Source organism: Rhinatrema bivittatum, chromosome 1 (assembly GCF_901001135.1).
Source record: "Rhinatrema bivittatum chromosome 1, aRhiBiv1.1, whole genome shotgun sequence".
NCBI classification, from domain to species: Eukaryota; Metazoa; Chordata; class Amphibia; order Gymnophiona; family Rhinatrematidae; genus Rhinatrema; species Rhinatrema bivittatum.
This window is the reverse complement of record NC_042615.1, coordinates 707,403,534-707,429,766: the sequence shown is the minus strand read 5'-3', so window position 1 is coordinate 707,429,766 and position 26,233 is coordinate 707,403,534. Positions and strand designations below refer to the sequence as shown.

Here is a 26,233-nt window from a genome sequence, read left to right as displayed (position 1 = left end):
CCCTCCTGTATCCACATTTCTATTGATGTGCACACATACACACATCTACATTTCCACATATATAACGATACTCCCCCTTCCACCAGGAACCAAATCATCCTTTATTTTATCTGTTTAGGCTTTCCTCCCCCATCTCTCAGTATTGTGAGTGGATACAGCCTCCACCCCTCCTAGTCCAGGCAAGCCACACTGGTTGTTATCACCTCTTTCCCACACCTCTATGATTACATATTTATTTATTTATGGCTTTTTTTATACCACTGTTCGAAGGCCATCACATCGGTTTACATGTAAAAGGTGTAGAAGCAAAACATAAAATGCTTGGTGGCAGCTGGGGCCTTCTGATTTCCTTTTATGTCTCCAGTCTCTTCCCCTACATCAGTAAAAGCAATACAGAGATACAGAATACAAAGCAGTAAAATGAGATGAAGTCTGCGCCATGCAACAACACCTGGCTTCTGATCACCCAATGATCCAACCCCCCCAAACCTCTCAACACCTTCCTCTGCTTCGATCCTTACCCCTCCCTTGGTGGCTCCCCTTATGAGCTGAGGAGTGTGCACACACAAGAAAAGGAAGAGAAAGGGGGAGCATGGAGAAAGGAAAGAGAGAACAAGAAAGTGCCCATCCCCTCCTAAAGAAGATAAAACAGGCCGTGCATCTCTTATATTCTTCCCTCTTTTGGATACTTCCAGTTTATGACCTCTTCTCTTTCCCTCTCGCCTCAGTTCCCATTATTGTCTGCACCCCTGTTCATTTTAGCCTGTGCTTTCTCAGCAACTGTCTTTGCTTTCTCAGCATCTTTTGCTGTTTGCTGTCGGTTTCTGGATATCCAGGTAGTCTTGTTTTTCTCTGGTCTGTTGGGAGGGGGGAGGAGTCTCAGCTTGTTATGTTTCATTTTGGCTCTGTAGATTTCTCTCCCTTGGTCCTTCATACTCTTCTTACTGTTGTTTACCGACTGTTGTGGTAATTCTCTCTCCGTTCACTTTCTCTACATTGTGGATATTTTAATATGTTTTTCTTCTTTGTTGCTTCTTATGTTCCGGGTTGCTCTGGTTGTATGAGAGATTTCTTTGGAGGGTATTTTGCTAGCAGGCATTCCACCAAATGTGGGGGGTCCGTTCTGAAGAGTTTCCAGACATGTGCCTGCTTCTGGGGGATTTTGAAATAATTTCCTTTTTCCATTTTCCAGAAATTTAGTTTTGCCAAGTACCAGGTACAGGACCTATAGCCTTTCTGGTAAAGCTCTCTTTTATATTTTTGTTATTCTTTCCCAGTCTAAATTCAGGACTGGGAAAATTAAAACTTTCCACTTCTTGTACCTCACGTGGCCCAGATATTCTTGCAAGTTGGATTATTCTTTTGCTGTCTTGAAATCGTGGCGTTTTTACTAAAATGGCTCTTGGTTCCTCATTTTCTGGTCTGGTCTTGGACTTGTCTCTCTGTGAGCCATTTTATATGTTGGGAGGTCACATTCCTGTGGAAAAGTGGTCGGTGACAAAGTTCTGATAGAACTGATTGTATCCGGCATTTCAGCTCCTTCTGGTATTCTAAATATTCTCAGGCTCTCCCCTCTGCTCTCCCTTTTCTTTGAGGAATCCAACTGTTTTCCTCAGTTCTTTTATTTCTTGCTGGTATATCAGAAATTCAGCTCTCCAGTTCTGGCTTCTCCTTCTGTGATCCTTATCTGATAGCTTTCTAATTTTGCTTCAAGGTTTTCCACGAGTACTGTTTTGGTTTCCCTTATTTCTGTCAGCGGAACTTCTGCGTTCAGCTCCGTATTACCTTTCCTTTGGTGTGCTGTACTGAGATGCTAGAGGAGAAACTGGAACTGACAAGTGGCCATTTAATTTCTTCATTTTTTTCTACATACATTTCCTTAATTGTTTTCTTGGTTTCTGGCTTTAGCTGCCTCAGCATTACCTGATGTTCTCACTGTGGTGTTTTGTGGTGGTTTTTGCCAGGATTAGGACTCTGAATTCTGTTTCTTGGGGGTGGGTTTAAGGAGCTCGCCCAGCACATGTCTGCTAACATCCCCTGCTCCACTGGAAGTCCACATCAAATAAATATTGGAAATAGATCAGGTCCAAACAAAAGAGCCATTTTGGGGCCAATTTTCACAGGATTTATGCTCCTAACCTTTGGAGCTAAGCTCCTAAATTGACTCTTTTGAAAATATGCTAGTTTTATTAGGCACTTGAATTTAGGAGCCTAAAAAGGGTGTGGCTACCGGGAAGGAGTTAGGGCAGGAAGACAAAGTTAAGAGCTTAGCACTGATTTTCAGAACTAGGCACCAAACATACTGGGTCATTTATTAATTTGCGTTAGGGCTTTAACATGCACAATAAAGAACGCAATGCATATATGTATCTATATATGTATCACTGTAGAGGGGTGGGGTTTGGAAGGTGGGGGGAGTTAGAGGGGTGGTGTTACAGAAACATTCTGAGGTATTCATAGTAAAATTGACATCACTAAAGTTTTGTAGTCATTATAATGGATGAAAAATATAAATTTAGTGATGTCAGTTTTACTATAACTACCTCAGAATATTTCTGAAATACCACCCCCTAAACCCCTCCCCCACCTTCCGAAACCCACCCCAATTCAAAGTGCCCCCTCTATAGTAGCTATATTCAATAGTGTAGCTGCCCTATTGAACATACCTCCAATTATCTGGCTGTCTGGACAGTGACTGAATATGGATCGCCTAATTTTATGTGAATTTTCAGCTGAAAACTTGGGCTCCTAAGTTCAGCTGAAAATAGGCACCTAACTTAGGAGTCTAGATTTAGGTGCTCAGATTTTTTGGAATATCAGCTTCTTTGACTTCATAGCACTAAAGAGCTCGCTGGCTACAAACAAAAAGACCATTGTAAAAAGCTCAGTTTGCCTCAGTTTGAAAGTTACCAAAAATGCGTAGAAAACATTGTATATGTGCACAAACCATGCTTTTCACACACAGAGTATGATTTATGCACACAAAATGTGCATTCTGTGCATAATCTGGAGCAGAGAATTAGGAGCTTAAATTTTGTGCTCCTAACTTGAGTTGTGCTCATAACTTGATTTAGAAGCATAGCTTTTGAGCATATCCGCTGAGTTCTGTAGATTGGCGGGCTTTAAATTTTAAAATGAAAACTAACACTTGATAAGTATTGTAAGGCAAAACAAGATAATAAGGAATTTGTTGGCTAATGAAGATAATGGTAGCATTTGAAATGCCCAGTACTGTCTTATATGAAGTCAACTTTTTCTTTATGTAAATGTTTTTTGGAACACAGTTAAATATAATTATTTTTTCATCTGGTCATATGTTGGTTTTCATTTTGATATAACCAGATTTCCTCCTCATTTAATAAATATATATATTTATTAAACCTTTTTATATATGCCGTATTAAGTTATGCCATTCAAGCATGTTATAATTGTATAAAACCGTTATTGAACATAACCAGTTCTCAGTTAAGCTGTTATAATGTACTATGTCATTACAAGGTTCGCCTTAGACATATTGTTAGATGTAAACCGATGTGATATACCAAATCGAATGTCGGTATATAAAAATAAATAAATAAATAAAATAAAATTTATTGGGGCTTTAAATTTTATAGATAAATAAATAAATACTGTGCACATAACTCATGTTGTACTCTTAACTTGAGAAGCAGGACCTGTACTCATGATTTAAGCAAAGAAAACGCTTTTTTGTGCATAAAGAATATTTTCTGCACATAAAATCCCAACTACAGGTCCCAGCACCCGAACTTCAGCTTCTGCTACTAGACTAACATTAGCCCAGGAAACTTTACTCCACCTTGGTTTAGAAGATAAGTTTCTAGTGTTAAGAAAACACAAAATAAACCAGAGCTCCTCTCTGCATTGGGTGGGGGATGGGGCGTAATAACTAATGCCCTCATTAGCATGGGATTTCTATGCAAGGGTGCTAATGAATAAGCACAGTTCTAAGCACACATTTTTTGTGCAAAAAAGTCTACTGCATCAGCAGTAAAGTTTGTGCACAAAACAAAGCGTATGCAAAACTGCTGGTTAAAATGTGCACTCTGCCGCAGGCACCTTATTGCATCAGCCCCATAATGTCTTTCCTCTGTGAATTCCCTTATTTTTGACCTTTTGCTAAAACTTACAACATGTAAACAGAATACATGATGAATATCCGTTAGGTAAAAATTGTATTTTGACAGATGTGTGAAGAAAGGTATTGCTATAATTCAAGAATTACAAAGTTACAAGCTGGTTATTAAATCTTTATCCTCTCAAATGAACAAGGAGAATAACCCTTGCATCCAATATGGGACCTTTATGTGTTGTGTTTATGTTATGTATAAAACCATTTTCTTTAAAAAGACATTTAAATTATCTTTCACAGTTGCTTTGTAAGGTTGATTGGGTAGCCCAGCATCCTTTCTTCAACAGTGGCCAATCTAGTCACAAATACTAGGTAGGATCCCAAAGAATAGGTCCAGTTCTTCTTGATCTCAATCAGGGTTAAGCAGTGGCTTTCCCAAGTCTGTATGCTAATAGTGATCGTTTCTCCCAGGAACTTGTCTAAACCTTTTTTATAACCCGCTAATTGCTTTCACCACATCCTCTGGCAACAAATTTCACTCTTTAGTTCTGCACTGAGTGAAAAAATACTTTCTCTGATTTGTTTTATGTATGGCGTAGTGACGCTACCTAAGTTTAATTTTTGAAGGCACAAGAACCTCCAAGCTTTCCTCCCTGAAGTAATAAGCATATGACGTTTGTAAGATATAGGAACGGGCCCCCGGCATTTGTATCAACGTTTTCCTATTAACTTTATGGAGTACCCTTAATCCTAGATCCACCCCATTCATGACTTTATAGACCTTTGTCCTATCTCCTCTCAGCTGCCTCTTCTCTAGGATAAAGAACCCTAACGTGTATAGCCTTTTCTCATGGAGAAGATGTTCCATCCTTTTTATCATTTTGCTTGCCCTTCTATGTATCTTTTCTAGTTCAACTATGTTGGGGGTTTTTAATTCGGTGACCAGAACTGCACACAGTTCTCCATGTGCAGTCGCACCATGGATCAACAAAAATAAATAGCTTCCATTTTATTTTCCATTCCTAACATCCCTATACAAACCCTAGTAGCCTCAGGGAGTGGAAAGTCTCTTAATTGGTGGGAGCTAGTCCAGAGAGTACATATTGACTACAAGAAAATAGCGAACCTTGCCTACATACATGGTGTCGAGCAACAGTACCCATCCAGCCAGATTGTGCTGACGATCGCAGCTGGACAAGCCAGTATAGAAGTGGAAATACTTCTTGAATTCTCATATCCCATTGTTCTGGAAAGTGACTATCCACAGTTCGAGACTCTTTGGGGCCAGCTTACAACTAGTCTGACCAGCTCAGACTACAATAAGACTTCTTTTCTGGAAGCATCCCAGTTAGAAGCTCCTAAGGTGTTCAGACCATGATGGCAACACTAGAGAAGAAAACTCATCAGGTTCCAGTATTTGGAGACTGTTCTATCTGAGTAGAATATCCTCAAATACTCCATAATCCAATAGTTCTGCAAGAGAGGGATGAGAAAAGTAACCCGAATAGTTTTGGGAGTACCCAAGAGTAAAATGAGCCAGTTAGGTCTACCTGGGAATATGGGAAAGAAAGAAAGTGAGTCCCTAGGTTCAAGGGCTACAATTCAACTTCACTCTTATTCTTAATAAAGAAAGAAGAGATAAAACATCAAGAAGCCATGGTAAATCCAGGAGACTATTCCCATTCCAGGTAATTCTAGTGGGGGCAGGCACTCGACTTGGTAATGTCAAGCTGAGGAGGAGGGTATGTAAAGCAGTATATATCAAGACCACCTTAATAGACCAAGGAATTTAACTTGGTTGACCTTAAGGCTCAGCCCAGAAGGAAATCCTGGTCTCACTATGTTTCCCTGAGAAGGGAATAAGAGAACAGGCCCCAGAGGGAATGGAGGCCCTGGGGTTGGAGGAAGGCAGATATCCTGTTGAGACTGTGAATGTTTGAGCTCCTTGTTTGAGCTGCTGAGTTAAGCAGGCTGTCTTTGTTATTGTTTGTTTCATTGTGAATAAAGCATTTTCTGTGAAAGGCTGGAGTCCAAACTATTCTGTTCTCCAGCCCCTCTCCAGCATGGCATTATTTATTTATTATGTATTTATTTATTTGTTTTTATATTCCGACGTTCAAAAAGATATCACATCGGTTTACATATCAAAATCAATATAGATAACAAATGTAACAAATAAATATAAATTAAATGATAAAAAACAATAAAATACTTTAAAAAATTGACACATCATCGATTATACCTATTATCTTTTCATAAAATAAGATAAAATGTTAAAATACAATAAAATACATAAAATTCCTTAAAAAACAATAAAAATTTTAAAAGAATTTTCAATTTACAAATTACCAGTAGCAAGTTTGAGATTTCACATTTGAGTTCCTTTAGAACTCTGGAGTGGATATCATCAATTTGCAAGTGATTTGTTATTATTTAGTCTGTCAATTTGCTCTAGTACCTCTGCCAGATTCACACTGATTTCATTCAGTTCCTCTGAAATATCACCCACAAAGAATGGCTCATGCATGGGAATCTTCCCATATCCTCCTCAGTAAAGACCGAAGCAAAAAATTAATGTAGATTTTCTGCTATGGCCTTATTTTTCCTGAACGTCTCTTTTACCCTCAGTCATCTAATGACCCAGAAATGCCTCTGCTAAGTCAGGAGAAAATTATGAGCAATGAAGATATACACGTGTAAATTTATCTCCATATAGAGCAGGTCATTTTTATCTCATTTCTGTGCGTAAAACACAATCTGGCAGATTTTAAAAGTGTTATGTGTGCCAAAGCCGGGAGATACACGCGCGACTTTGCCCAGCATGTACTGCGCGGATTTAAAAAACTGCAAGTATACACAAGTCTCCTGGTATGCATACAAATAAAGAAGTTCAAAAAAAAGGGGCAGGGCGTGGGGCAAAGTATTTGCAAGCTGAGGTTGTAACATGAAGTCTGCGCGTAAGTATTTACGCGCACAAGTATGCGCCGGGGTCCCCTACCGCGTAACTTTACTTCTGCTATGGACGGTTTGTAAGTTATAAAATAAGAACATAAGAACATAAGAAATTGCCATGCTGGGTCAGACCAAGGGTCCATCAAGCCCAACATCCTGTTTCCAACAGAGGCCAAACCAGGCCACAAGAACCTGGCAATTACCCAAACACTAAGAAGATCTCATGCTACAGATGCAATTAATAGCAGTGGCTATTCCCTAAGGGTCAGATTTCAATAGGTATGCCCAATTTTATAACATGCGCAAGCAGCCGCGCGCATGTTATAAAATCCGGGGTCAGCGCGCACAAGGAGGTGCACACTTGTGCACCTTGTTCGCGCCGAGTCCTAGGGGAGCCCCAATGGCTTTCCCAATTCCCTCCGCCCCCCCCCCCACCTACCCCTCCCTTCCCCTACCTAACCCCCCCCCCCCCCCCCCGACGTTTGTTTTTAAAGTTGTGATGGCCTCTGGGCAGGCATAGGTTGCGCGCGCCGGCCAAGTGCCGGTGCATGATCCCCTGGCATGGCTGCTGTGATGGAGGCCTTGGTCCTGTCCCAGGACAGCCCCACCCCGCCCACTCCCTACCCGTTTTTTCAAGCCCTGGGACATACGCGTGTCCTGGGGCTTGCGCTCGTTGCTGGACCTATGCAAAATAGGCTCAGCGCGCGCAGGACTGGGTACTTGCGGTTACACATGTAACCCTTTTAAAATCCGCCCCTAAGTAAACCTGATTAATAGCCATTAATGGACTTCTCCTCCAAGAACTTATCCAAAACTTTTTTGAACCCAGCTACAGTAACTGCACTAACCACATCCTCTGGCATCAAATTCCAGAGCTTTATTGTGCATTGAGTGAAAAAGAATTTTCTCCGATTAGTCTTAAATGTGCTACTTGCTAACTTCATGGAATGCCCCCTAGTTCTTCTATTATTCGAAAGTGTAAATAACTGATTTACACCTACTCGTTCAAGACCTCTCATGATCTTAAAGATCTATCATATCCTCTCTCAGCCATCTCTTCTCCAAGCTGAACAGCCCTAATCTCTTCAGACCTTCCTCGTAGGGGAGCTGTTCCATCCCCTTTATCATTTTGGTTGCTCTTCTCTGTACCTTCTCCATTGCAACTATATCTTTTTTGAGATGCGGCGACCACAATTGTACACAGAATTCAAGGTGCATTTTCCATTTTATTAACCAATCCATTCCTAATAATTCTTTTTTGACTGCTGCAGCATACGGAGCTGACAATTTTAAAGTATTATCCACTATGATACCTAGATCTTTTTCCGACAATTTTAAAGTATTATCCACTATTTATTTATTTATTTATTTTTAGATTTTTATATACCGGTGTTCCTATATGAAATAAAGATCACATCGGTTTACATTGAAACAGAACATGAAAATTGCCAAAAGGCATTACATAGAACAAGGTTATGAAACTTGGAACAGTGTACATAAGTTCAAAATTTAACAATAACGTTGTAACATTGAAACTTGGAACAGTGTACATAAGTTCAAAATTTAACAATAACGTTGTAACATTGATGCCTAGATCTTTTTCCTGGGTGGTAGCTCCTAATAAGGAACCTAAATCGTGTAATTACCGCAAGGGTTATTTTTCCCTATATGCAACACCTTGTACTTGTCCACATTAAATTTCATCTGCCATTTGGATGCCCAATCTTCTAGTCTTGCAAGGTCCTCCTGTAATGTATCACAATCCACATGTGATTTAACTACTCTGAATAATTTTGTATTTTCCGCAAATTTGATAACCTCACTCGTCGTATTCCTTTCTGGATCATTTATATATATATATTGAAAAGCACCGGTGAAAGTTCAGATCCCTGAGGCACTCCACTGTTTACCCTTTTCCACTGAGAAAATTGACCATATAATCCTACTCTCTGTTTCCTGTCTTTTAAGCAGTTGGTAATCCACGAAAGGACATCGCCTCCTATACCATTACTTTTTAGTTTTCTTAGAAGCCTCTCATGAGGGACTTTGTCAAATACCTTCTGAAAATCCAAATACACTATATCTACTGGCTCACCTTTGTCCACATGTTTATTAACCCCTTCAAAAAAATGAAGCAGATTTGTTAGCAAGACTTCCCTTGGGTAAATCCATGTTGACTTTGTTCCATTAAACCATGTCTTTCTATATGTTCTACGATTTTGATCTTGAGAATAGTTTCCACTATTTTTCCTGGCACTGAAGTCAGGCTCACTGGTCTATAGTTACCCGGATCGCCCCTGGAGCCCTTTTTAAATATTGGGGTTACATTGGCCAACCTCTAGTCTTCAGGTACAATGGATGATTTTAATGATAGGTTACAAATTTTAACTAATAGATCAGAAAATTCATTTTTTAGTTCCTTCAGTACCCTAGGATGCATACCATCCGTTCCAGGTTATTTGCTACTCTTTAGTTTGTCAATCTGGCCTATTACATCTTCCAGGTTCACAGTGATTTTGTTCAGTTAGTCTGACTCATCACCCTTGAAAACCATCTCCGGAACAGGTATCTCCCCGACATCCTCATTATTAAACATGGAAGCAAAGAATTCATTAAGTCTTTCTGCAATGGCCTTATCTTCCCTAAGAGCCCCTTTAACCCCTCGGTCATCTAATGGTCCAACCGACTCCCTCACAGGTTTCTTGCTTCGGCTATATTTTAAAAGGTTTTTATTATGAGTTTTTGCCTCTATGGCCAACTTCATTTCAAATTCTCTCTTCGCCTTTCTTATCAATGTTTTACACTTAACTTGACAATGCTTATGTTTTATCCTATTTTCAACAGATGGATCTTTCTTCCAATTTTTGAAGGATTTTTTTTGGCTAAAATAGCCTCTTTCACCTCATCTTTTAACCATGACGGTAATCATTTGCCTTCCTTCCACCTTCCTTAATATGTGGAATACATATGTATTGCACCTCTAGCAGTTTTACATATTCCTTTATATATATACTGCAAAGAAACATTCCCAGGGTGAAGGTGGAGCAGGAAAATAATTTATGCATGTGCTCTCAATTTTTGAAAAGTATGTGCATAAATGATCATGTGAACATATACACCTGCTCCCTTACATGTGTGATTATGTGCACCTATGCTGGACTAAGGTACGCATGTCCTTCTAGTTTTCAAAACAGACTTATGCATGTAAGTCTCCTTTGAAAATAGGGTCGGTAACTTTCAAACTGGCATGTGGGCGTATGTTTGTGTGCATACATCAGCCCATGCCCAGGGATGTGGCTATTTTATAACTTGTGTGCGTATATGCATGTATGTTATAAAATAGCCTGGCTGCGTGCAGATATATGCTGAATTTTAAGTGGGTGCACAAATCCCGCTTCAACCGCGTAACTCAGGGGATTTTTACCAGTTCATCCCCAGTTCACCCAGTTAAAGGATAGGCCCTCCAAATCCCCCTAGTTTAATAGCCTTCATTCCCGACAGTTAGTCCTGACCCCTAAAACCCCACAGATAGTTGTGATGGAGAAGGTACAGAGAAAGGCAACCAAAATGAAAAAGGGGATGGAACAGCTCCCCTATGAGGAAAGGCTGAAGAGGTTAGGGCTGTTCAGCTTGGAGAAGAGACGGCTGAGGGGGGATATGATAGATCTTTAAGATCATGAGAGGTCTTGAATGAGTAGATGTGAATCGGTTATTTACAATTTCGATAATAGAAGGACTAGGGGGCATTCCATGAATTAGCAAGTAGCACATTTAAGACTAATCGGAGAAAATTCTTTTTCACTCAATGCACAATTAAGCTCTGGAATTTGATGCCAGAGGATGTGGTTAGTGCAGTTAGTGTAGCTGGGTTGAAAAAAAGTTTGGATAAGTTCTTGGAGGAGAAGTCCATTAACTGCTATTAATCAAGTTTACTTAGCTAATAGCCACTGCTATTAATTGCATCAGTAGCATGGGATCTTCTTAGTTTTTGGGTAGTTGTCAGGTTCTTGTGGCCTAGTTTGGCCTCTGTTGGAAACAGGATGCTGGGCTTGATGGACCCTTGGTCTGACCCAGCATGGCAGTCTCTTATGTTCTTATGTTCTTTATTTTATAACTTACACCTCCTCCATAACAGAAATAAATTTAAGCGGTACGGGTTCTGGGCATGTGCCCAGACACATATTTACATTCACATCTCTGTTAGAAGTTTGAATTTACCCATATTTAATTTAACCATAATTTCAGTTATTTCACCTTTGGAACTTTTCACAATCTACCTTAGATAAGTTTTGCATTATTCTGAAGAACGTTTGCTTCCTTTAAGTAGGATATTCTACCTTCCCACTGAGAAGAAGATACAGATAGTTTGAACTTAACTGGTTTTCTTCAGAAATCTACAGAACAAATATCCAGCTTGACTACTCTTCTGGTTACTTTTGCTTTTTTACAGGATTATAATTCATTTATGCAACTTTATTTCAAAATCATCTTGCATTGTTTAAAGGCTTTAAGGTTCAGATATTTTCTGATCTGACTAGAGTAACATAAAATCATAGGAAAAGGTTTCTTTCTATGTGACCGGACTGTTGGCACTGAGTGCCACTTGTTTGATTTGCTTTCCTTATAAACGTGTTCTTGTATTGGCTGCAGAAATGCATCTTTATTTAAGCCATCTCAGTTGAGATTTTTTTACATTCTAAGAATTAGCCATAGTTTCTTGTTAAGATGGTATTATGAGGATGGGTTGCTATAAATTAATGTTCTATTTTGATAACAGTTTTCTTTTTTTTTTTTAGTGTAATAACTTTAGTATTTTCTCTCTTTAATCACTTAATTTTAGTTTCTTGGGTTTGTACATTATAAGGTGAATTTTCAAAGAGTTGCATGCGTACAAATTAGCAGATGCACGCACAAATACACATATTTGCATAAATGCTATTTTATAAAACTTAAACATACACATGCAAGTAATGAAGCACAAATACATTTGCTCATATAAAAAAAGGGGTAGGTCAGGGATGTTCCAGTGCAGGGCCAAATTAACACATAAAGTATGCTTTATGCGCACAAAAAAATATGTTGTGTGTAGTTCGGAGCAAGGATCATAACTTTTGTGCTCCTAACCAGAGTTAGGAGCATATCTTTTCTGCTCCTAATTTGAGTTAAAAGTATAGGGCTGGATTTTAAAAGGGTTACGCATGCCGGGCCTATTTTAAAAAGGCCCGGTGGCAAACGTAATGCCCCAGAACGCGTGTAAGTCCCAGGGCTTTACTAAAGGGGCGGTCTGGGGGCAGGGTGGTCTGGGGGCGGGGCGGGGGCGGGCCAGAGGCCTTGACAGAGCGGCCATTGTCACTGTGTCGGAGGATCACGTGCCGGCAAGCTGCCGGCATGCGCAACTTGCGCCTGCCCAGAGGCAGGCGCCAAAGGTAAGATAAGAATTTGGGGGGGTAAGAGTAGGGCTGGGGGTGAAAATTTTGTTTTCCCGTGGTTTGGGCCGAATTTATTTAGTCTGTCCCCGAAACGATGCCAAAAACCTGCCCCAACCCTTCAGATTTAATTAATTGCAATCTCCCACCCTCCTGACCCCCCAAGACTTGCCTGCCCCCCCCCCCCCCCGCAAGACTTACCAAAAGTCCCTGGTGGTCCAGCGGGGTCCAGAGAACAATCTCCCCCTCTCTAGCTGTCGGCTGCCACTAATCAAAATGGCATCGATGACCCTTTGCCCTTACCGTGTGACAGGGCTATCAGTGCCATTGGCCGGCCTCTGTCACATGGTAGGAGCAATGTACGGCCAGCGCAATCTTAAAAAATGGCATGGGCCATCCATTGCTCCTACCATGTGACAGATGCCGACCAATGGCACTGATAGCCCTGTCATACGGTAAGGGCAAAGGGCCATCGGTACCATTTTGATTAGTGGCAGCTGACGGCCCATTAATTATCACATGGATAGCGCCCACGATAAGGAAAAGGGGTGTGGCTATAATTCAAGAGTTACTGCGCCCTATATTACTGCTTCACACAGGTACTTTATTGCACCGTACTTCACAAGTTGCAAAGTGCCCAGACAGGCATTTCTCACTTTTGAGAAAGAAAGAAAGAGAGAGAGAGAGGTGAGGATTTGGTAGAGTCCACCAAGATCTACTGTGCTGTTCATATGTCTCACTCTGCATGTAAAACTGGCCCCAAAACCCTAATCCACCACCAAAACTTCACCTCGAGTTACTAGCTGGCCCTCCTATAGCACTATAAATAGTTGAAACTTTGTGTGCCACCCCAGAGGTGCTCTCACTCTCTCTCTCCCTCCATTCCCCCTCTCCCCATGCCCAAAAATGCCTGAAACAGAATTTGTGATATTATTGCAAAAAGTGTTTTGGGCATATTGCATAGCTTAACACCAGGAAAAAAGGTGTAGTTATTTCCGGCAATAAGCATGTGCGATAATGCCCCTCATTTTCATTGATCCCGCCCAAACCCCTCCCTAATCCAACCCCTTTGAATAAATTTGTAAAATTTGTATTCACGCTGCACGTTGCGATAACTATCGTGTGCATTATGGTGTTATCGCACGCGTTAACGCCATAACGCATTTTGATAAATGGCCCTGTTAGTTTGGGAGAATCTGTTAGACACGTGTCCAATATATTTGCACATATTTTTCTGGATAATCTTTAAGAAACTGACACAGATTAAGCAAGTGATTGGAGATACCCATAGTACAAAAAGTTGATAATACATAAAACTTGATAGAATAAAAACTGTCTTTTATGACTTTGAGATCATAACTACAGCTTCTAAGAGTTTCTACAGATGCAACCCTGGTCCTTAATATGTGCAGGTTCAATCCTCTTTCATACCTCCCCCCTCCCTCCCATTGCCCTACTTCCCCTTGTCCAGTTATTTGCATGTAATGAAGACAGCAAACATTCGATGAAGTCAAAAACTTTGATGGAATATATTAAGGCCGCAGCACAAGCTTAACTTTGTCAAAACTTATACAACCAATCTTATCAAACTTACATATTCATTATCAAACAACTATTACGCAAGCAGAAGGTTTTTGGGGTGACCATACCGTGGTAGGTAAAGCTGCAAGCTGCTGGGCAGTCATTGGGAATATTTCCTGCTCGATGCTGAACTATTCAAAGCTGCTGGGCGTTCGTAGGTGAAAAGGGGGCTTTCCTTGCGTGTGGATGCTTTTTAAAGGGCTCACGGTCTCCAATGAGCTTGCCTCTTAATCTTTTCTTTTCTTCCTCTTGTTTCTCGTCATCACCTCCCTTGCTTTTCCTCCCTCCCCCTCTTTTCTTTTTCCCTCTAGAGTCTAGACTCCTACCTGACTAATCGCTATTGTCTTGCCCTACTTCTAATCGGCTTCCCCGCCCATATTGTGCCCTGCTCGGAACATGCGTCCCTTTGCAGGAAACTTTATTACTATGCCAAATAAAATTCATACGTCCATGCTTTTTCTTTGCACATGGGGGTAAGTAATATTCAGTAAGCCAGCAAGCAGGCAAGTTATCCGGCTACATTTAGCCAGATAACTTGTCCCAGATAGTCAGTGAGATAAACATCCCATTGAATATCTCTGATTAAAATTATCCAGCAACTATTAGTTGAATAACTTTAAACCTAACTGAATATCTTTTGAATCCAGCCAGTTAGGTTTAAAGTTATCTGGCCTCGTACTGCCTGTTCGCATGTAAGTTTACCCAGACTGAGTGGAGGCATTTCTGGGGGCAATCCTGGTAAGAGGTTTGGATTTAACACACATACATCTTCCTGGAAATTTTACATTCACATATCATAAGGTTTAATTATGTGCAGGTAAATTTGGTGGGATAATTTTGAAAGATGACTTATGTCATCTTTATGAGTGTTTTTGCTGCCTAATGTTGGTTCACAATTTACTCAGCACAATACAAAGAAAAACTAAGATCAGGCCCAGTAAAAATTGTATATCTTGTTCCTAGCACAGTGTATGCCATTTTTTTTTTTTTTTTAAATCTTTAAGTCTGGAAGACAGTACATGATCTATTAAAAATATAGTTTCCTCTTTTGAAAGGTCAGGCCATGTTCCACTAATACGTACTATCGCAGCATGGATTTGAATTAAATTGTCATTTTTTAATGCACTGCTTAAATACACAGTTTTTGGCACAGCTCTGCTGAAAATCCCCATACAAAATGGGAAAAAAATCTGCTCATAATATCACAGTAGTATTCTAAAATTGTCCAGCTCAATTCAAATTTGTTGGATTTTCTTACTTTGAATCGAGAAACATCTGTAGGAATCACATCTGTCCTCTGTCATAATATTTTCCTCATTGGCATTTCTGAGCATGAGGATACGTGCCTACTTCCATTAATGGGTCACTGTCATGCGAGACCAGTGTGGAGCTGCTTCTCCCGAGGCACAGACTTCCAAGTGTTCAAAAACCGAGCTGAACTCTGTGGGGAAGGGATTGGTATGTAGACTGCTTTCCAGTGGTTTACCAAGCTGATTCCTCTAAAACCAACCAAATGAGTAACAGCCTATGAAGCTGGACTAGGACCAAATGTCCCTGAATCGTGCAACCTCAGTGAAACGTTACTTATCCTCCTTTCTTGAACAGTCTGTCGCTCAGGCTTGCAAATAGTTTATATTAAGCTTGCATTCCAACTAAAAATTCATTAAAGAAGACAATGCTAAAGAAAATTCAGGAAGCAAAAACATGACCTTTCCCTCCTGATGTCATCTGGCATCTGTTGCAAAACTGTCTATGGGTCAGCAGAAACCGAAAGGTCTTCTTTGTTTGTTTTTACTGTAGCAATTTGCAATTTATTAGTAGGCATCAGCTTCCATTTATTGTGCTAATAGTTATAACTGACTGATATAACAAGAGCAAGTTAATAAAAAAAAAAGTCAAAAAGAAGGGAGGAAAGCGTTGAGCTGCTAGCAAAACAAGAATAAATGATACTTGTCAAATAACAGCATGTTCTTGACTGATTTACAATAAACATATTAGCAACATATTTAAGGATGTATCACTAACTAGATTCTGTGAAATATAGGACTCTGTTTCTTTCTATTTTCATCTTATCCCAAAGCATTTTCTTTTTTTTTTCTCCTGCTGTTCTTTATTTGATATATATATATATATATATATATATATATATATATATATATATATATATATATATATATATATATATATATTTCTACTTTCTTGGGCTTGATTTTTAACAGGATTTATATGCGTAAAACATGGTTTATGCATGTAAATGGTCTTTAGAAAATGGCCAGAGGGATGTGCACATAAGAAGTACAAGCCAAAGTGATTCTGAGCATATGTTTACGTACACTAAGAAAATGGCATTCCGGGGTGGAGTTAGGGCGGGGATACCATTTATGCCCATACTTTCACTTTTCAGAAGTATGCATGTAAATCTACTTGCACACATTTACACCTGCTTGTCTGCGCATTGGCAGTAGGGGATTTCACTTATGGCTAGTTTTCAGGGTGGACTTATTTGTAAAAGTCTTTGAAATTCAGGCTAAAATCTGCCTATACTCTGTACATGCAAACTTTAGCTCTAAGCAGATTGCTGAAAGTTTCCCATTTGGGTTTTTACAAGCCTCCTTCCATAAACCCGTGCTATTGCAGTGCTTTATTCGCCCTTTCTTTGTATCTCCTTGGAATCTTCATTGGGTGCTGATGAAGAAAAGCACAGAGATACTTGATATGCTTGCATTCCTAATGGTGGGAGTGGCTAAGAAAGAGGAGGTTTTACAATTTAAAAAATAAATACCTTATCAGGAATGAAAACACTCCAAATAAATGGATCTTAGTAAATGTTGCAATTGCCAAATGAGTTGTCTATTTTTGTCACTAGTACGCTACTTGCTTTAAAACAAATTAAAAAGATTTTTATACCCATTGTTCAAAGTCGATTAACAAAAGTCTGCTTTACAGCAATAGTTACTTTTATTTCTGATTGTATTTCTGGCAGCTTCCTTGACCTTTCAGTTCACCTGGGATTATGACCTATTTACAGCTACCCTGTTTTTCCACTCTTTTCATTACTGCTGTTGCGAGTGCGGAGGTGCGGTCGCTTGCTCAGAGAGATTGTGAGCCCTTGGGCCACGGTGTGGTTCAGGGAGGAACCCCAAGACACATACCGTGGGAGGTGAGAGTGTTCAGGCACGGGCTGGAGCTGGAACAAGGCTGGAGCAGGATCAAGACTTGGAAAATCAGGAAATGGAACAAGGCAGGCTCAGCCCTCCACTGGACCTGTGTGCACCAGTGAGACCCAGAAAAGCAATGCTGGTCTCAAGAGTAGCCCTCCAGCCTCTCGGTAGCCCTTCCAGACCCACCGCTTGGGAACGACAAGTGTGTGAGGCCAGACGGAGGCTGAGGGCAGGAACAAGACAAGAAATGGAACTCAGGAACTAGGAGACGAGGACTTGAGGAACTTGGAAGACTCAGACGAGGTTTCAGGATACTTGGAAGACTCAGACAAGGTTTCAGGATTCTTGGAAGACTCGGACAAGGTTTCATGGAACTTGGAAAACTCAGGCAATGTTCCAGGAGACTTGGAAGTCTCAGGTGAAGATTCAGAGTTCATGCACTAGTACAGGGTGAGTACTGCACCACAGCACGCCCTACACAGCCACCCATGGCTGGTCGCAGACCACGCCGAAAGCGAAGGAGACTCCAGATGAAAAAATGAAGACTTGGAACTGGAAACATGTCGAAGATTCAGGAGAGGCCTGCACCGAGGTGCGCCCTACACAGCTGCTCGTGGCTGGTCACAAACCACGCTGAAGCGGAACAGATTCTGGCTTGAGTCTTGGGCATGGATGGAAGCAGGCACAAGGTACTCCAAAGACCGGAAACAGGATTCAAGACTCAGGATTCAGGAACATACTTCGAAATTAAAAACAAGGAGCCTTCAGGAGACTTGCGCTGCAGACATGAAGACAGGCCTTGTGCCACGAAGTGCCCTACACAGCCCCCATGGACTGGTCATGGACTACAACGGTGGCACTCCAGGAAAAGTGGACAAGCAGGGAACCTGGAAGCAGGATGAAGAGCTGGGGATGAAGATATCAGGACCAGGACTGGAACATCAGGAACTTCTGGACATGGAACATCAGGAACTTCTGGACATGGAACATCAGGACACTGAAGAGACAACGAAGGAGCTCCAACAAAGAACAGGACCAGGAACATCAGGTTGAAGGAGACCAGGAACATCAAACAAGAAGCCAACAAGACACAAGAAGACCACGGAAGACCTTGACTAGAGAGAGAAGCATGGATGACCATGGATTCAATTTGAAGGCCCCAAGGAAGTGAAAGAGAGCCCTTTTATAGGGCTGGACTAGGAGCAGACTGATGATGTCATCGTTGGAGCCACGAGGCTTTTCCCACCATTGGCCCTTTAAATGTGAAGGAGAAGCACACGCCTAGAGGAGCCAGGGAGATGAAGGAGGAAGCCAGCATTGGTGGCGTCCCTGCCACGAAGGTAAAGCTATCAGCGGCGGCACCAGTCGCATTAAGCAGAGCAGTCGGCGGCGGCTTCCTGCCGCAAAGATGAGGCGTCCCGGTGGCGGCACTAGGGCTGCGAAGCAGCGGTAGTGGCAGTCCGGGGCAGCATAGGCCGCATCAACAGGGGACCGGCGGTGTGCACGGTGAATGAGGGCCTGCTCACGGGATGGGCTCCACGAGCAGGATCGTAACACTGCTCCTCTAGCAGCAATTTCAATGTAACATCTTTTGTTTACCAACCTAATACCTAGTGTTCTTTTATTATGGGTTTGGCCACTTGCACAATGGCACAAAATGAAAATGTCTTGCAACTATCATGTGACCTTAAAATGTTAAAAAATAAGTATAACACCTATAAAATATGAATCCACTCCATTCTCTTATAGTCTCCATGACTTTATTACCATTAATAAAGATACTTCAGAAGAAACTACCTTTAATATCAAAAACTATCAAAACTATCTTTTTATATATTGGTAGAATATTGCTCAATTAATACACATAATTTTTAAGTATTTGACTAGAATTTATGAGGAATTTATTTGGTTTTATTTTAAATCCAACAAGCAGACTATTCTCAATGATGGGCCTATGAATATTTAAATTAACATTTCAGAGAGTAACTTTATAACGTGCACAGAAATCTGTGGCCTGTTACATTTATAAGCTGAATAAATAAATTGCACAAATTGTTACAGCGTACTTATGCATGTAAGCTTCTTTGAAAATTATGCCAGCCAACTCTTGCTAATTTATGCAGGTAGTTGTTCCCAGAAAATTTGCATGCACACTTTTCAAAACTGAAAAACATCTATGTAAATCCAAACCCCACCCAGACTTCAGGGCCTCCCCCCCAAGAACGCCTCTGTACAGTCCGGATAAAAGAATGTGTGAAATAGAATTTTATGCATGTTTTTATCCACACAAACCCTGGGCAATTGTATAACTGCCCATTTATGCAACATAAAACATTGTTTATGAGTGTTAAAGGTTTTGGAAATTACCTCCTTAATGAATGCACCATAAAGACATCACAAAAATGTATTCTATTTCAAAGGGAATAAGTGGCTTTAATTGGATGCTATAAACAAGAATTATAAGATTGGGCTCTACAGAGTTCCGGTAATTTGCAACATTCTTACGGTAGAAAAACAGCATCCAAATAGTAGCCTGAAGGATTTCTACATAACCATCAGAAATGGTGTTTTACTCCAGAAAAGTGGAAAAATGTAGGACATAAAATAGTGCATAAACATAACATTCAATAATGCTCGTTTCATCAATGCAGTGAATAGCATTATTTTAAAAAGAGAACCTTCATATCCCTAGCCAAAAGCATTCATGATTTTAGTCGTCTATTTGCTACCAAGTATATAATCATAGGTCCCCACAGAATCAAACTTTTTATAATTTTTGAAATTGCATGTAAAAACTGGATTACTTTTCTTATCAAATGATTCTAGTCACTAGCCAGACATGATATCACATTTCAAAGTATATCCACTCTGCTTCAGGGGCTCAGTTCTCGAGATGCTGCACTAATAAAAACCAAGAGTTATTGAATATTATGTTTATGTGTTTTGGCAATGCATTCCAACTTTAAGACTCTATTTGTAACTTGAGATTGGAAATAACACAGTAACATAATGGGGTAGATTTTAAAAGGGTTACGCGCATAAGTTATGTGCGTAACCCTTTCAAAACCCCCCTATGCGCGCCGAGCCTATTTTGCATAGGCTCGGCGACGCGCGCAAGCTCCGGGACACGCGTAAGTCCCGGGGCTTTCCTGGGGGGGACATGTCGGGGCGTGGCCAAGGCCTCCGAAATCGCTCCCGGGCCGGGGAATTGTGCGGCGGTCGCCAGCCAGCGCATACGGTTTATGCCTGGATTTTCAGAACGCCTGGATTTTCAGAAGGCATTTGACAAAGTTCCTCATGAGAGGCTTCTAGGAAAAGTAAAAAGTCATGGGATAGGTGGCGATGTCCTTTCGTGGATTACAAACTGGCTAAAAGACAGGAAACAGAGAGTAGGATTACATGGACAATTTTCTCAGTGGAAGGCAGTGGCAGTGGAGTGCCTCAGGAATCTGTATTGGGACCCTTACTTTTCAATCTACCTTATAAATGGCCTGTGACCGACGGCCCGCAAATGCGCAGTAGAGACCAGCTCTACCGCGCATGTGCGGGCGAGCACGTCGCTCTGAGGCAGCTTCAGAAAGAAAAAAAAATGGCGGCGTCCAGTGGCAGCAGCGGCGGTACCGGCAGCGGGCGGCGACGGCAGTAGCGAGCGACGGCTGTGGCGGTAGCGGCGACGGCGGTAGCGAGCGGCGGCGGTGGCGACGGCGGTAGCGGGCGGTAGCGAGGGAGGGAGAAGAGAGAGAGAGGGAGGGACGGACTGAGTGGGAGGGAGGGACGGAGAGAGAGAGTGGGAGGGAGTGACTGAGTGAGAGGGAGGGATTGAGTGAGGGGGAGGGATTGAGTGAGGGGGAGGGACTGAGTGAGAGGGAGGGAGTGGGACTGAGTGAGAGGGAGAGGGGGTCTGAGGGAGGGAGTGGGACTGGGAGAGAGAGGGAGGGAGTGGGACTGAGGGAGAGTGAGTGGGACTGAGTGAGTGAGAGGGAGGGGGGAGGGAGTGACTGAGTGGGAGGGAGGGACTGAGGGAGGGAGTGGGACTGAGGGAGAGGACGGAGGGAGTGGGGACTGAGTGAGAGGGAGGGAGAGAGGGGGGAGGGAGTGAGTGAGACTGAGTGGGAGGGAGGGACTGAGTGATAGGAGAGGGAGGGTGGGGAGGAGTGGGTGAGGGAGGGGGTGGTGAAGAGTGAGGGGAGAGAGAAAGAGGGGGAGGTGAGAGACAGAGGGATGTAGCCCGTTTTAACGGGCTTAACGGCTTGTATATTTATAAATGATCGGGAAAGAAATACGACGAGTGAGGTAATCAAATTTGCAGATGATACAAAATTGTTCAGAGTAGTTAAATCACAAGCAGATTGTGATAAATTGCAGGAAGACCTTGTGAGGCTGGAAAATTGGGCATCTAAATGGCAGATGAAATGTAATGTGGACAAGTGCAAGGTGATGCATATAGGGAAAAATAACCCATGCTATAGTTACACAATGTTAGGTTCCATATTAGGTGCTACTACCCAAGAAAGAGATCTAGGCATCATAGTGGATAACACATTGAAATCATCGGTTCAGTGTGCTGCGGCAGTCAAAAAAGCAAACAGAATGTTGGAATTATTAGAAAGGGAATGGTGAATAAAATGGAAAATGTCATAATGCCTCTGTATCGCTCCATGGTGAGACTGCACATTGAATATTGTGTACAATTCTAGTCGCCACATCTCAAAAAAGATATAATTGCGATGGAGAAGGTACAGAGAAGGGCTACCAAAATGATAAGGGGAATGGAACAGCTCCCCTATGAGGAAAGATTAAAGAGTTTAGGACTTTTCAGCTTGGAGAAGAGACGGCTGAGGGGGGATATGATAGAGGTGTTTAAAATCATGAGAGGTCTAGAATGGGTAGATGTGAATCGTTTTTTTACTCTTTCGGATAATAGAAAGACTAGGGGGCACTCCATGAAGTTAGCACGGGGCACATTTAAAACTAATCGGAGAAAGTTCTTTTTTACTCAACGTACAATTAAACTCTGGAATTTGTTGCCAGAGGATATGGTTAGTGCAGTTAGTATAGCTGTGTTTAAAAAAGGAGTGGATAAGTTCTTAGACGAGAAGTCCATTACTGCTATTAATTAAGTTGACTTAGATGATAACCACGGCTATTACTAGCAACGGTAACATGGAATAGACTTAGTTTTTGGGTACTTGCCAGGTTCTTATGGCCTGGATTGGCCACTGTTGGAAACAGGATGCTGGGCTTGATGGACCCTTGGTCTGACCCAGTATGGCATATTCTTATGTTCTTATGCCTGGGACAGGCGTAACTTTCGCGATAAAGGTAGGGGGGTGTAGATAGGGCTGGGGGGGTGGGTTAGGTAGGAGAATGGAGGGGAAGCTGGGGGAAGGCCGAAGGAAAGTTCCCTCTGAGGCCGCTCTGATTTCGGAGCGGTCTCGGAGGGAACGAGCAGCGTGCACAGGGCTCGGCGCATGCAAGGTGCACAAATGTGCACCCCCTTGCACGCGCCAACCCCGGATTTTATAAGATACGTGCGGCTATGTGCGTATCTTATAAAATCCGGCGTACTTTTGTTTGCGCGAACAAAAGTACGCGCGGGCATAGTTTTATAAAATTTACCCCAATATTGGCAGATATGGACCATTTGGCATAACCATTATGGATGTGCTAATGTTTAAAATGAATGCGTAAAATGCAACAAATGAGGATATTTTCAATTTGTTCCAAATGAAACACACAAACAAATAGTCTTCTACAAAAATACCCAAAACTTTTCGGGTATTTTATATTGGTGCATTTTAAAAAAGATAAATAAATATATACAGACCTTTGGCAGAATCAGGTCATGGCCACACCCATCACCAAGGCTTAGGCCCAGTGCCCGGGCTCAGTCTGTAGGCTTAGGCTCAATGCCAAGGCCTAGATTAGATGCCGGGGCAGCATTAGAATGGATTCCATTGCTGATGCCTAGACTTGTCATGACACATGGGCCCAGCCCGAGACGGGGGTCCCATTGCCAAGACCTAGGCCTGATATTGCCCCCCCCCCAGACAGGGTCCCATCACTGAGGCCTAGGCCCAATGCCAGACCCCTGACTGAGGCAGGGTCCTGCACTGAGGCCTAGGCTTAGGGCCAGGCCCTACACCTAGTCCCAGCGTGGAATCCTAGGCCTGATGCTGAAGCACCTTAGAAGGGGTCTTTTGTAGGAGGAAGCCAGGTTCTTTAGCCTGAACTCCCTCCAGTTCACCCAGACCTCCCACCCGGCCAAGAGTACATAATAAACATGTTTAATATCACTTACGCCAGATAATTAGCAGGTGTAAATATACACAAGTAAATTGGAAAATGTTCATGCATAAGTATCTTTTAAAATAGCAATTTACATAAGAAAATAAGAAATTGCCATGCTGGAACAGACCAAGGATCCATCAAGCCCAGCAACCTTTTTCCACCAGAGGCCAAACCAGGCCACAAGAACCTGGCAAGTACCCAAACACCAAGAAGATCCCATGCTACTGTTGCCAGTAATAGAAGAGAGGCCATTCCATAAGTCAACTTGATTAATAGCAGTTAATGGACTTCTCCTCCAAGAACTTATCCAAACCTTTTTTAAACCCAGCTACACTAACTGCACCAACCACATCCTCTGGCAACAAATTCCAGAGCTTAATTGTGTATTGAGTGATAAAGAATTTTCTCCAATTAGTCTTAAATGTTCTACTTGCTAACTTCATGGAGTGCCCCCTACTCCTTCTATTATCCGAAAGTGTAAATAACTGATTCACATCTATTCGTTCAAGACCTCTTGTGATTTTAAAGACCTCTATCATAACCCCACTCAGCCATCTCTTCTCTAAACTGAACAGCCCTAACCTCTTCAGCCTTTCCTCATAGGGGAGCTGTTTCATCCCCTTTATCATTTTCTTTGCCCCTCTCTGTACCTTCTCCATTGCAACTATATCTTTTTTGAGATGCAACGACCAGAATTGTACACAATATTCAAGGTCTCCCCATGGAGCAATACAGAGGCATTATGACATTTTCTATTTCATTAACCATTCCCTTTGTAATAATTCCTAACATTCTGTTTGCTTTTTTGACTGCTGCAGCACACTGAGCCAACAATTTCAAAGTATTATCCATTATGATGCCTAGATATTTTTCTGGGTAGTAGCTCCTAATATGGAGCCTAACATGGTGTAACTACAGCAAGGGTTATTTTTTCCAATATGCAACACCTTGCACTTGTCCACATTAAATTTCATCTGCCATTTGGATGCCCCATCCTCTAGTCTTGCAAGGTCCTCCTGTAATGTATCACAATCTGCTTGTGATTTAACTACTCTGAATAATTTTGTATCATTCACAAATTTATTAACCTCACTCATCGTATTCCTTACCGGATCATTTATAAATATATTGAAAAGCACTGGTCCAAGTACAGATCCCTGAGGCACTCCACTGTTTACCCTTTTCCATTGAGAATATTGACCATTTAATCCTATGCTCTGTTTCCTGTCTTTTAACCAGTTTGTAATGCATGAAAGCACATCGCCTCCTATCCCATGACTTTTTAGTTTTCTTAGAAGACTCTCATAAGGGACTTTGTCAAATGCCTTCTGAAAATCCAAATACACCTTTATCCACATGTTTTTTAACCCCTTCAAAAAAATGAAGCAGATTTGTTAGGCAAGACTTCCCTTGGGTAAATCCATGTTGACTGTGTTCCATTAAACCATGTCTTTCTATATGCTCTATGATTTTGATCTTTAGAATAGTTTCCACTATTTTTCCCGGCACTGAAGTCAGGCTCACTGGTCTCCAGTTTCCCGGATTGCTTCTGGAGCCCTTTTTAAATATTGGGGTTACATTGGCCACCCTCCAGTCTTCAGGTACAATGGATGATTTTAATGATAGGTTACACATTTTAACTAATACATCAGAAATTTCATTGTTTAGTTCCTTCAGGACCCTAGGATGCATACCATCCAGTCCAAGTGATTTGCGGCTCTTTAGTTTGTCAATCTGGCCTACTACATCTTCCAGGTTCACAGTGATTTGGTTCAGTTCATCTGACTCATCACCTTTGAAAACCATCTCCAGAACTGGTATCTCCCCAACATCCTCATTAGTAAACACGGAAGCAAAGAATTCATTTATTCTTTCTGCAATGGCCTTATCTTCCAAACGACTCCCTCACAGGATTCTTGTTTCGGATATATTTTAAAAAGTTTTTATTATGAGTTTTTGCCTCTATGGCCAACTTCATTTCAAACTCTCTCTTCACCTGTCTTATCAATGTTTTACACTTAACTTGACAATGCTTATGCTTTTTCCTATTTTCTTCAGATGGATCTTTCTTCCAATTTTTGAAGGATGCTTTTTTGGCTAAAATAGCTTCTTTCACCTCACCTTTTAACCATGTCATTAATTGTTTTGCCTTCCTTCTACCTTTCTTAATGCATGGAATACATCTGGATTGTGTGTCTAGGATTGTATTTTTAAACAATGTCCATGCTTATTGAACACTTTAAACTTTGCAGCTGAACCTTTCAGTTTTTTTCTATTTTCCTCATTTTATCAAAGTTTCCCTTTTGAAAATTTAGTGTTAGAGCTGTAGATTTATTATTGTCCCCCTTCCAGTTATTAATTTAAATTCGATCATTTTATGATCAGTATTGCTGAGTGGCCCCACCACCGTTGTCTCTCTCACCAAATCCTGCATTCCACTAAGAATTAAATCTAAAATAGCTCCCTCTCTCATTGGTTCCTGAACCAGTTGCTCCATGAAGCAGTCATTTATTACATCCAGGAACTTTATGTCTCTAGCAAGTCCTGATGTTACATTTACCCATGCATATGTGTTGGCCCCGCCCTGTTATGCCCCTAGAACGCCCCTTTTTTACACACATATATGTGCATGCAAAAGTGAATATACACACATATTTTATAAAATATGGAATACAGAAGAAGAGCCTACTTACACGTGTACATGCTAATTTTTATGAGTGTAAATTTTTCAA

The 26,233-nt window shown here is 41.4% G+C and overlaps 1 protein-coding gene across 1 annotated transcript in view; it reads right to left on the bottom strand.

The window, feature by feature from the left end:
- Positions 1–26,233, bottom strand: part of ADAMTS6 (ADAM metallopeptidase with thrombospondin type 1 motif 6) — an 894,781-nt gene that overhangs the window by 118,737 nt on the left and 749,811 nt on the right. The window lies entirely within an intron of this gene.